This window comes from Mobula hypostoma, chromosome 12, assembly GCF_963921235.1.
Source record: "Mobula hypostoma chromosome 12, sMobHyp1.1, whole genome shotgun sequence".
Taxonomy (NCBI): domain Eukaryota; kingdom Metazoa; phylum Chordata; class Chondrichthyes; order Myliobatiformes; family Myliobatidae; genus Mobula; species Mobula hypostoma.
This window is the reverse complement of record NC_086108.1, coordinates 32606431-32619993: the sequence shown is the minus strand read 5'-3', so window position 1 is coordinate 32619993 and position 13563 is coordinate 32606431. Positions and strand designations below refer to the sequence as shown.

At 41.8% G+C, this 13563-nt stretch overlaps 1 protein-coding gene across 10 annotated transcripts in view; it reads left to right on the top strand.

Moving 5' to 3' along the window:
- The first annotated feature begins 11903 nt into the window (after positions 1-11903).
- The window catches only part of prrc2c (proline-rich coiled-coil 2C), a 104139-nt gene continuing 102479 nt past the window's right edge, over positions 11904-13563 (top strand). For all 10 annotated transcript variants that reach the window (XM_063063792.1, XM_063063793.1, XM_063063797.1 and 7 more), the window contains exon 1: positions 11904-12117. The gene's annotated coding sequence lies outside the window, so the exon portion shown is untranslated. The remainder of the gene's footprint in view (positions 12118-13563) is intronic.

The following is a 13563-nucleotide window of genomic DNA, read 5'->3' as shown; positions in this document are numbered from 1 at the left end:
CAAAAGCAGCAGAGAAGGAAGCAGTTCCTAATGATGGTTTCACATCCTTTGTTCTAATTTACTGGGTGATTCTTAATTAAAGAACAAGAAATTGCCATTTTTTTGCTCATGAGGATACTCAGCAAGGAAATTCCAGGACTGCGTGATTTACCACTTTGATTGATTGAAATCAGTAGGCTAAAGACTACTTCAATTTGGTCTTTCAAGTATGCGGTTGAAAATTTAGAATCTGGTCTTTCTGTTTGTCTGTATCATTAAAATAAGAATGTTGAAGGAAATAACATAATCCTTATGGTGTAGTCTGACAAGTATGGTACTGTAATCCTTTCAAGCACATTTAGTTTTATGCACATTGTGTTTATTTTAAATAAATAAGATTTGACAGTGACATAGCTGGCCTCACTTTCCCATTTATCTCCAACAATGCTGGAGGAACAAGTTGTTCCTATGCTTCAAAGTTTCAAAGTACATTTATTATCAAAGCGTGTATTGTATACAGTATAGCTCGCCCTGAGATTTGTCCTCCTGCAGACGGCCACGAAACAGAGAAACACCATGGAACAAAGACATCAGACACCCAGCGTGCGAAACAAAGAACAAATTGCACAAACAGCAAAAACTGAGCAAATCCCACACAGAATATTAAACATCAAACTGCAAGAGTTCCCAAAATGGTTCGGACGTGACAGCCACCGAATCAGTTCAGTTTAGCGCTGTGTCAATGATTGCAGGTCTCAGCACAGAGCCGAAATGCCTCGATCAATTTGCGCAAATAGCAAACAAGGGTAACAAGAAACACATGGAACACGAACCACAGAGTCCTCCAGAAACAAATCCACAGACGCGGAGTGCATTCAGTACTGAGGACGTTAAAAACCAAAGCATAGAGTCCTCCGAAAGAGAGGACCACAACCACGAGCTGACCCGAGGAGAATGAACCTGCACCTTCCTCCAGCAGTAGCGAGAGAGGTCAAACACGGGCAGAAGGCATTGAACACCCATGTGTCTTCCGTTCTCGTCCTCATTCATTCCAATCTTGCTCAACGCTTTAATCAGAGAGGAGTAATGAAGCCGCCCATGAGTTCATGTTCTGCCACTAGAAAATGATACCCGTACACCCTGCTCTCAATCTCACAGAGTTCCCAAGGAGATAGCAAAGGAGTCAGATTGATCAATCGGCCCAAAAATACATAATCAAAATGGAAATTACAGCCTGCAATCGATCGCGGTTCAGGAGAAGATGCATACTGAATAAGAAGAATAAGTAGAAGTAATTTGCATCTCATCTGCAGGATGTCGCCATTGGTCACTGGCGCCATCTTGTGGATGCCAAGAAGACTCTAGGTTTCAAGTACTAAGTTTGGCCACAAGCTGAACTACTTATTGCTTGACAAGATTCCAGACATAGTGGCTCTTAATTGCTGCTTGTGGTATCCTTGTAGAGGACAATGTACAAATCAAATGGCTTTTCATGAAGACAATTCATCATTAATATCTTCTGTATTTTCTCAGTCAATATTAAGGAAGATGAGGAAGAAGAAGGGTGGGTTAGTAAGTTTGCGGATGACACAAAAGTTGGGGGGTGTTGTGGATAGTCTGGAGGGCTATCAGAGGTTGCAGTGGGACATCAATATGATGCTGAACTGGGCTGAGAAGTGGCAGATGGAGTTCAACGGGTAAGTTTGAAGTGGTTCATTTTGGTAGGTCAAATTTGAAGACAAAATATAATATTAATGGTATTAGTATTATAATAAGACCATTAAGTATTAATGATATTATTAGTTATTTTCTTACTCTGCCTTGCTCTCGTACTTATATGTTCTCCTAACAATTTCCATTTATGAAGCCAAATGTAGATGCTTTAGCACAAACCAGGGCAGTGAACCTGGAGAATGTGGCTCCATGTAACATCTTAAAGAACATTTCTGTGTTGAGCCATTGTTGAGAAAGAGGTATCAACCCGTCTTTTGAATTAACATTAGCCAACTTCCAAAAGATGGTATGTAGGAACGTCCTAGTAGTCTGTAATTATGTATATCAGTTTTTTTTGTGTGAGGAAGGCTGATGTTTAACAACTATGAATTCTTATTTGCATTTTAAAGTCAGATGTGTTTCCAAAACATACATTTTTTTTCTGCTTGGAGAACCCTTGGCTTATCTGATTAAAATGGAGGGAGCGGTCACTAGCAATATTATTTATTTATCTAAAATTGGGTGTCTATTACTAATTGCCCTTAAGAGCATGCTAATAAGTTTCCTTCTTAAAACGTTTCAGCTTACTTGCTGAAGATAGTCCTACAATGCTATTGGGTAATGAGTTTCCTTCTTGAAACATTTCAGCCTACTTGCTGAAGGTAGTTCTACAACTACTATTGGGTAGTGAGTTCTAGGATTTGGATCCAACGATGATGGAGAAGCGACATATTTCAAAATCATGATGATGGGTATGGAGGGAAAATTGCAGGTGGTAGTGTCCTCATGTTCCTGTTGGCCTTATCCTTCTTGGTGGGAAAGGTCATGGGTTTGGGAATTACTGTGGGACCAATAGCAATGCAGTGCAGTTGTACACTATGACCACTGGGCACATCCGAGGAGAAAGTTGTTTTTTAGGATTGTTGATAGTGTGACAATGAAACAAGCTGCTTCATCATGGATTGTGTTGAAGTGCATGAAAATAATTGGATCTGCATCAATGTGGCTTATGGAAATCTTCCATCACAGTCCTAACATGTACCTTGCAGAAAAAGCTTGTGGAATAAATTTGGGGTATCAGGAAGTGGGTCACTCACCACGGAATACTGTACATAATCTCTGACCTGCTCTTGTATCCACAATATATGGTAGCTGGTCCAGTTGAAGTGGCTGGCTGGTGGCGTAGTGGCATCAGCGCTGGACTTTGGGGCGGAAGGTTCCAAGTTCGAATCCAGCTGGCTCCCGTGCACGCTTTCCATCCGTGCTGGGTTGAGCGTCGAGTTAGCAACTCAACCTCGTAAAAAAAGAAATTACCTGCCACAGAAACATCAACAAAAAGAAGTTGATGGCCTATACTCTCTCGTGAGTTTAAAGGCAATTTCTCCTCTTCTCTCACTTCCAGTTGAAGTCCTGGTTAATCGTGACTCTCAGGATATTGAAAAAAGAGAAATAGTGACATAATACCATTGAATGGGCCAATGATTAAGACCATAAGACAAAGGAGCAGCAGTCAGCCATTCGGCCCATCGAGTCTGCTCTGCCATTTTATCATGAGCTGATCCATTTTCCCATTTAGTCCCACTCCCCTGCCTTCATAACCCTTGATGCCCTGGCTACTCAGATACCTACTAATCTCTGCCTTAAATACACCCAATGACTTGACCGCTACTGCTGCCCATGGAAACAAATTCCATGGATTCACCATCCTCTGGCTAAAAAAATTTCTTTGCATTTCTGTTCTGAATGGGCACCCTTCAATCCTTAGGTCATGCCCTCTCGTACTAGACTCCCCCATCATGGGAAACAGCTTTGCCACATCCACTCTGTCCATGCCTTTCGACATTCGAAATGTTTCTATGAGGTCCCCCCTCATTCTTCTAAACTCCAGGGAGTACAGTCCAAGAGCGGTCAAACGTTCCTCATATGTTAACCCTCTCATTCCCAGAATCATTCTAGTGAATCTTCTCTGAACCCTCTCCAACATCAGCACATCCTTTTTTAAATAAGGAGACCAAAACTGCCCACAGTACTCCAAGTGAGGTCTTACCAGTGCTTTATAGAGCCTCAACATCACATCCCTGCTCCCATATTCTATTCTTCTAGAAATGAATGCCAACATTGCATTCACCTTCTTCACCACCGACTCAACCTGGAGGTTAACCTTAAGGGTATCCTGCACGAGGACTCCCAAGACACATTGCATCTCAGAACTTTGAATTCTCTCCCCATTTAAATAATAGTCTGCCCGTTTATTTCTTCTACTAAAGTGCATAACCATACACTTTCCAACATTGTATTTCATTTGAGACTCTCTCATTGACTAGAATTTCCATGATATAAGTTTTACTTGTCACTTATATGCACATACCTGAAATATTTAGATTCTGCTGCATGTGGGCAAGGACTGCTTCATTTGCTGAAGATTTGCAAATAGAACTCAACATTGGGCAAATATCAGTGAACATACCCAGCTTTGACCCTATGATGGAAGTAAGGTCCCTGATGAAGCATACCGTATGCTTCTTTAAAAAAAATGAGGGAAGTCAAAGAGATGGTGAAGAGCCTGAGAATTTGAAGATTGGTTAAAGATACTAAAAGTGAATAAGACTAAAAATCGAGCAAACAAAGCAATGAGACTTGTAAAATATTTCTCATAATGCTCAATAGAACAGTGATATACAATTGAAGAAGGTTTAATCCAGAGAGTAATAAAATATTTCATATTTCTGCACACCTAGTCAGTGGGAAATTCCATTACGGAATATGCAGTAGGATCTTTGTCAGAACTAGGAAATAAAATTTGATTAAAGTCTCCCCAATGACATTAAAGAAAAATGCAAGGCTCAGTTTTTATCTTCAGCCTGATTTTCAACCTCATTGATCTGTAGAACAAAAGCTCTTACTCACATGCAGGGCCAGTAACTTCTGCTCATGATTTTCCTCCTGAAATAACTCTTTATAAAGCGGCCAGTACTCGGAGTGTACCGTTCGTTAACATTCTCCACAGCACTCTGGATTCTAACTGCTTACTCTGGGCACTGGTCACATTTTAGTGTTCTTTATATCATCAATAGATTTTCTCCATTCAGGAACTGATTTTTAATGGGTATTTGCCCACATCCACCATTCTATCAGTGGCAAGGAGATGCATCTTAGGTATCAGAGACATCAAGGCAACAGCAAATGTTATGTAGCGGGAGCCACAGGAAGTCTCGTCGCGCAATACATCAATGAACAGTAATGCCTGCCCGGGTCTGGGCTTACTAAGATAGCCCTCGCTGAGATCTGTAACCTGCAGACTCAAGTATAGACACACGTACATCCCTTTGCCTGTGGAGATCAAGGACATAGACACCCTCCGCTCCCGAGCCTAGGGATCATCCCAGGCTGCGACCATTCGTCTCTACCACATATCACAGTTTCCTCCTCACTGCTGCATTAGAGACGGCACTTTATCTCCATACTTGAGGAGAGATTTATCTGCTTTGGGCCCACAGAAGCAGGGATTTGCTATCATTGCAGGTTTTCCCTAACATCAGAATCAGTATCAAGTTTAATGTCACTGGCATATGTCATGAAATTTGTTTTTACAGCAGCAGTACAATGAAGTACATGATAAATGTAGAGAAAAAAACTGAATAAAAGTAAGTATACAAATATCTATTAAATAGTTAAATTAAAATAAGTAGGAGAAAAAAATAGAAGTAAAAATGTAGTGAGGTAGTATTCATGGGTTCATTTAGGAATCGTATGGCAGTGGAGAAGAAGCTGTTCCTGAATCACTGAGAGTGTGCCTTCGGGCTTCTGTACCTCCTTTCTGACTAACAATGAGAAGGGGGCATGTCCTGGGTGGCAGGGATCCTTAATGATGGATGCTGCTTTCCTAAGGCACTGGTCTTTGAAGATGTCTTGGATACTATGGAGCTGACACACTGACATGTGACTTACTCTGTATAAAGTCCTCCTGCATGGAGGACCCAGCTGTAGGCCTGGAGGTTCACCGTGGCTCCTTCCTCAAAGAGCTTGCCACCCATGGGAATGTCCTTCACCAGCCTACCAGGTCCTACTGAAATCCTGAGAGCTTGATCTCTCTCTCTCTCCTTTCTCTTGCAACATTCATTCTTCAGGCATTAATACTCGCCAGCATTTGAAGAGTGCTGCAATGTACAAATGTCTATTTAAGTGCTGGATCTGAGGAACTCCTGGGAACTTGGTAGTAGAAGAGTGTGCTCCGAAGGGAACTTCTTTAAATAGCACTAGTATGCCACAAGGGGAATCTCAAAACTTGGAGATCCAATCCGAACACCGCCCAGTCGAAAATTGGAGAGTCAACAAGTACACATGGTAATTCACTTGGGGTTGGAAGATGCTGCAGATGCTGGGATCTGAAGCAATGAACAAAATACTGGAGAAACTCAGCAGGTCAGGCAGCATCTATGGAGGTACATGGATAGTTACTGAGTTTAGTTCCTCCTTATAGACATACCCCATACATGTCCTGATGCAGTGGACCTAATTCTAAAAAGCAACTAGCTATATTTCAAAATATACCCTTGATGATACGGGGTATTCTCTCAACATGTGTTGAGGGTAAACCCGACAAACTATGAAGAGAACCAACAGGCTAGATAGGAAGAATGGCGCCCTTTTATCCAATATTTTCATTTAATTTGATTTATTACTCTTTCAATCTTTTTTTTTCTCAAAGTTTTAGATTTGATCAGAAAGTTTTTCTTTCTTTTTTTTTGGTCGTATCCTCAAAATGGACTGCCCAGTTCCTTTTAATTTGTTTTTTTTATATAGTGTAGTGGATTTTTTTCCCTCTCCATTTAAAACTCAATGTTTTTTTCTTTCCTCTTCATGAACTGATAAGAGGAAATTTGCTGTTTTCATTTTTTTTATTATGTATTTTATACTAGCTTAACAATGTCCATGATTTTGACAATGTCTATCTTAATCTCGGTATGTATGGTTACTGAGATATATATATATATTTGAGAAAATTCTCCTCTTGATTGTAGTTATGCTCCTTTTAAATCAATAAAAAGCTTAATAAAGAAAGTAAGAAATGTTTCCCCATGACAGACAATGGTAGCGTAGTGGTTAGCACAATGCTTTACAGTACTAGCGACCCAAGGTTCAATTCTTGCCGCTGTCTATGTAAGGAGGTTGTACGTTCTCCCTGTGACTGCGTGGATTTTCTCCAGGTGCTCCTGTTTCCTCTCACAGTTCAAAGTCGCACCATTTGGTAGGGTAATTGGTTATTGTACATTGTCCCATGATTAGGCTAGAGTTAAATCAAGGGTTGCTGGGCGGTGTGGCTCAAACAGTTGGAAGGGCCTATTCCACACTAAATAGATAATAAATAATTAGACATGTCCAGGATCAAACAGCTTGGGTTTAAAGCTGAGGAACAGAGGGTTAGAGGGAATCAGCCAGAGGCTGGTTGCAATCTGATCTCCCATTGCCTGAGAAGGAAATGGGAGCAGGCATGGAAGGCAACAGTATAATTGCTGGTAAATGGATTAAGTGCCCATTTGTACACGATAGTGGATAGCACAAACACGATAGGCCGAATGACTTGGTTCTGTCCTCTGATTCTACATACATGAATTAACTGGCTGGAGCCCAAAATACATTTGTAGACTGGCCTCAGCTTCTGACTTACATGATTTGCAGCAGAAAACTATTTGGCCATGCGGGTCCTGAGGAAATGAAACGGCCTCCAGTTAATAGGGTTCCCAAATTAGTAAATATATCCTAAATCCAATTTGACATCTGGATTATAAACTAAGTTTTTTCCAAAGATACAGCCGAATGATCTAGACAATATGGACGATACTTTTATTGGCAATGACAGATGAAATAATATAGTGAAATGGCAACCTGCATCCATAAAACTACATTTCTATGCACCTACAAATATAATGGCATTAGGCAATAATGGCACCTTGCTTCTGGACCCACCATTCAATAAGGTTAAGACTGCTCCCACATATTATCCATTCACGCCTTCCTTCAATTTGACATATCTCTCGATATCCACAATAGTCCAAATAAACTATGAACCTTAAATACAGTGAACAATTCAGAGTGCACAGTCCAACAGAAGAATATTCCTACTAATAAAATTCCTCACTTTATTCAAACACTATTAACATCTAATCTGAGACCCCTTCTCTTAGTTCTGAATTCAGAAGTCAGGACAAACAGAATTTCAGAATCTGTCCTGTCAAACCTTTGCAGATCTACAAACTCATATACAAACTGAAACACAAGATTTTGGATGAGAGCTCTCAGCCTGATATTCATGTTTATTCATCTCCATAGGTGCGACCTGACCTGCTGAGTTTCTCCAATACATGATATTGGAAATAGGTCAGCAAACCAGGCAGAATTTGTAGACACAGAAATGAAGTTAATGCTTTAAGGTACTGAGCTTCTTTCACAACTGGGAAAATTAGAGATGAAACAAGTTATGAAGTGCAAAGAAGTGGTAGTTCGGGTTTTCAAAAAGGAAAATGTTTTTGATAAAGCGGAAGGTAGCAGGGAATGAAAGACAGAACAAGTGATGATGCATGATAACAGAGAGTAGTAACAAGATCAGTGAATAACAAAAGGTCTAAGGAATGTAAATAATGGAAGACGAATATTTATCAGAAGAAAATAACTATGAATGCAAGAGATGTTACTGAAAATATTGGAATTAGTGATTATTTCATGCTGTTGAACTCCCCGTTGAGTCCTGAAGATTGTACTGTGGTAGGAGACAGAGGGTGGTGATAGAGAGATTTTTTTCCAAACTGGAGGCCTTTCACCAGTGAAATCCTGTAGGGATTTATGCCACCGATGTTCCTCATTTATATTAATAATTTGTGTGAGAATGTAGGAGGCACTGCTAGTAAGTTTGCCGATGACACTAAAATTGGCAATATTAAGCACAGGAGTTGAGACGTCATGATACAGTTGGACAAGATGTTGGTGGGGCCACAGCTGAAACACTGTACATAGTTCTAGCTACACTGCTTTTTGAAGGATTTCATAAAACTGGAAAGGGTGAAAAAGATATTTACAAGGATGCTACCGGTAATGGAAGGTTATAAGGAGAGGCTGGTTAGAAAAGGACTTTACCTTTGGTGCATAGAAGGCAGAGGGATGACCTTGTAGAATTTTATAAAATCATGATGAGCATGAACAAGTGAATAGTCACAGTCATTTTCTCAGGCAAGGGAGTCTAAAACAGAGGGCCAAGCTAGAAAGAAAGAGGGAAAAGATTTATAAGGGACACCAGGAGCAACTTTTTCCATATAGGATGGTTACATAATGCGTTGAGTTACCAGAGAAAGTGGTAGAGGTGGATACAATTATTACATTTAAAAGACATTTGAACAGGAAAATGTATAGGAAAGATTGAGAGGGATAGGAACCAAATGGAGGTAAATGGGACTAGCTCAGTTATGCAACTTGGTCAGCATTGACAATTTGGGCCAAAAGGCCTGTATTCTTGCTGTATCACTTTATAACTAGTCCATAAGACCATAAGACATAGGAGCAGACATAGAAACCATAGAAACTACAGCACAGAAACAGGCCTTTTGGCCCCTCTTGGCTGTGCCGAACCATTTTCTGCCTAGTCCCACTGACCTGCACACGGACCATATCCCTCCATACACCTCCCATCTAGGTATCTGTCCAATTTATTCTTAAATGTTAAAAAAGAACCCGCATTTACCACCTCGTCTGGCAGCTCATTCCATACTCCCACCACTCTCTGTGTGAAGAAGCCCCCCCTAATGTTCCCTTTAAACTTCTCCCCCCTCACCCGTAACCCATGTCCTCTGGTTTTTTTCTCCCCTTGCCTCAGTGGAAAAAGCCTGCTTGCATTTACTCTATCCATACCCATCATAATTTTATATACCTCTATCAAATCTCCCCTCATTCTTCTACGCTCCAGGGAATAAAGTCCCAACCTATTCAACCTTTCTCTGTAACTGAGTTTCTCAAGTCCTGGCAACATCCTTGTAAACCTTCTCTGCACTCTTTCAACCTTATTTATATCCTTCCTGTAATTTGGTGACCAAAACTGAACACAATACTCCAGATTCGGCCTCACCAATGCCTTATACAACCTCATCATAACATTCCAGCTCTTATACTCAATACTTTGATTAATAAAGGCCAATGTACCAAAAGCTCTCTTTACGACCCTATCTACCTGTGACGCACTTTTAGGGAATTTTGTATCTGTATTACCAGATCCCTCTGTTCCACTGCACTCCTCAGTGCCTTACCATTAACCCTGTATGTTCTACGTTGGTTTGTCCTTCCAACGTGCAATACCTCACACTTGTCAGTATTAAACTCCATCTGCCATTTTTTAGCCCATTTTTCCAGCTGGTCCAAGTCCCTCTGCAGGCTCTGAAAACCCTCCTCACTGTCTACTACACCTCCAATCTTTGTATCATCAGCAAACTTGCTGATCCAATTTACCACATTATCATCCAGATCATTGATATAGATGACAAATAACAATGGACCCAGCACTGATCCCTGTGGCACACCACTAGTCACAGGCCTCCACTCAGAGAAGCAATTCTCTACCACCACTCTCTGGCTTCTTCCATCAAGCCATAGGTCCATCTTCCATAGGTCCATCAAGTTTGCTCTGCTGCACAGTCTTGGCTGATTTCCTTTCCCTCCACTTTAAATATACCCAATGAATTCCCTCCACCACGTCCGTGATAATGAATTCCACAGGTTAACCACCCTTTGACCAAATAAATTCCTTCTCATCTCTGTTCTAAAGGAAGCTGTGCCCTCTGATCCTAGCCTCTCCCACTGTTGGAAACATCTTCATCACGAACACTCTAACCAGGTCTTTCAATATTCGGTAGGTTTCAATGAACCCCCCCCCCCCACTTCATTATTCTCAACTTCAACAAGTACAGGCCCAGAGCCATCAAGTGCTCTTCATGTGTTAACACTTCCATTGCCTGGATTATTCTCGTGAACCTCTGCTGGACCCTCTCCAATGCCCGCACATCAATACTTAGATATAGGGCCCAAAACCGCTCACAATACTGCAAATACTGTCTGATCCATGCCTTACAAAGACTCGGCAGTATATGCCTGCCTTAAATTCTAGTCCTCTTGAAATTAATGCTAACATTGCATCTGTGTTCTTCACTACTGACTCAACCTACAAGTTAACTCTTAGGGAATCCTGCACTAGATCTGCAAAGTCCCTTTGCACCTCCAATTTCTGAGCAGCAGAGTCCTCTAAAAACTAGTCCAATCCCTAAACTGCGCTAATTGCCCAAAACCCAAGACTCCTGCACCTTCCTCCAGCAGCAACCAGCCAGAGGGAGAGGGAGACTGGTCAAACAGAGGCAGACAGTGCTGAACACCAGCTCAGCTTCCACTCTCGTCCTTGCTGATTTCAATCTTGCTCGGCGCTTCAATTGGCGATTAATGGAGCTGATCATGGGTTTGCACCATGAGGCTGGATACTCTGTTCTCAACCTCGGCCAATTCCTTCGGAAATAGCGAAAGCACCAGATCGCCTAGTCGGCCCGAAATGTGAAGTATAGGCTCCAATCGTACACAGATTTGTAGTAGAGATATATTTTTTAAAAGATTAAGTATTTGTGAACTGCGTGCAGGACGTGTCGCTGGGGCCATCTTGATACATCTATAAGATGGCATGGCCCAGATGGGGAAATTTAATGAAAGATGTTGCTTTCTTGAGGAAGTGCCTCAGGACTGATGTGCCTAATGATGTGTTGGGCTGAGTTCACTGCTCTTGCACTTTCTTATAATTTCTGTACCAGATCATGACATAACTAGTTAGGAAACCTGCAACAGTGCATCTGTAGAAACGTGACGTGCGGAATCTCCTTAACACTCCAAGAAACTGAGGACAGTGTTATGCCTAATAGTTCATGCAGAACTGGTAGAAGGCCGTCAGCAACCATAACTTATACTTATTTCAAATGCAAACTTGGAGGGTTCAATATTAAAAGAATACAGACTACATTCCAAATGGTATGGACACCTTATCATTACCCTTGCTGGAGTAACCCAACAACCTTTACCCCGCCTTGCGATGACAGGGCCGGAAACGATGACGTCTACGAGGAGCGTGGGAGTCCGGACGTAGTGACGCACGCAAGCGTGCGTTTACCGGCAGCACATGACGTTTACCCGCCGGCTTCTGGCGGGCGGCCATCTTTGCCAGTGCGGATCCGTGGTTAATGCGAGTGAGCGGTGGTGGGGAGCGAGGTGCTCGGAGGTCCTCAGAAGCGCAGCACGCCGGGATCAGTGGCGCCCGGCCGGCCTGAAAACTCACCGACTTTCGGATTTTTCTCCATCCCCCCCCCAGAAGAGAAAGCGAAACAAGCGAACACGCCAGCAGCAGTCGGCGAGGTAAGGCGAGTGGAGCCTGGGCCCAGTAGCCGGGTTGGGGCCTCGGAGTCTGCAGTCCGCGGCATCTCGCCCGTTCGGCCGCCTCTCGATCTACGGCCCAAGCTTATGCTACGCCGCGGCTCTTTCCGGTAAACGTAGGGGTGAGCTTGCCGGTGGGGCTGAGAGTGCGCAGCTGAGTTATTTACGGTTACGGTGGGGAAGTGCTGATGGTTGACGCACTGCAGCTTTGTCTCGAAGCCTGTTCACCATCAATCTCCTTTCCCCCCCCTTCCCCATCATCAAACTTTACACCGAGGCCAGATTTGTTCCCCCAAGCTTTGTTTCAGTTCTACGTATTACATGTCTGTGTGCGTCTAGAATTTTTTTTTAAGTAGCCTTGAGTTTCGTATCGAAAGTACATTTCAGGTTAGGATCTGTGAAGAGGAACGAGGAAGACGGTTTTACAGCTTTATTTCTCCCTCTTCTCTCCCCAATCTCTCTCCACCCCTCCCCAACACACATATGCACACTGTTTTAGAGTGGTCTTCTAGTTTTTCTTTTATATTAGCATATCTAGATGAAATATCTATGGTAATAATTTAGTAAGTTCGTCAGGTTCCTTTTAAGAATGTCTTCATGAACGAAGTCGCGGAAGAGGTTCCTTTTCGTGTTCTGTACTTCGATGCCAATGGAAGTTGCCCAATATTGTGAGTAAATGTAATAGGATGTCCCTCAAACCAAATGTGATCTTTTAAGTATATAACTGCGGAAGCGGCGTTCTAACGTTCATTAATATTTTCGCATTTCCGCTGTTTATCATCTTCGCAACTGTTTGCTTATGTAATTGCAGACCGTGTTTATGAAAGCAATAAAACATACCCGTAAGCAGATATATTAACGTTTATTAAAGGTTATTAAAAGGCAATCAATTTTTAGTGTTTTGGAGCAAACTTGTAGATTTTAAATGTCCACAATTGGCCACGAAGCTTTGTAAACCCGTTTAATTTAGCGACGTTTCAGACTGCAGAATAGGTTGATCCTGAAACAAACCTTCAGTTTGTACTTTAAAAGATCATTGAAATCGCCAGGAAGTATTGGTCAGGATTTCCTTCTGGTTATTGTCCAGTTATGCAGATAGGGAGAGTCAGAATTTGACTAATACTTTCTTGATTTTATAGTCTTGTTGTTGGTTATTGACAAAAGGTGATAGATAATGTGTCCCTTTTGAATTTTTTGTCGGAATCGTTACTGAAGCATTTAACTCTTCAGTATCACATAAGTTTGCTAATGATGGAATTTAGAGCAACAAACAATCTGTTGGAAGAATTTAGTAGATCTGGCAGCACTTGTGGGAGGAAAGGAATTGTCATTGTTTCTGTACAGTCCTCCTGATGCACTGTTTTTCTCCATCCACTGAGTTCCTTCAGATTTTTTTGGTTATTAACTATTTGTTACTTGACAATTGTA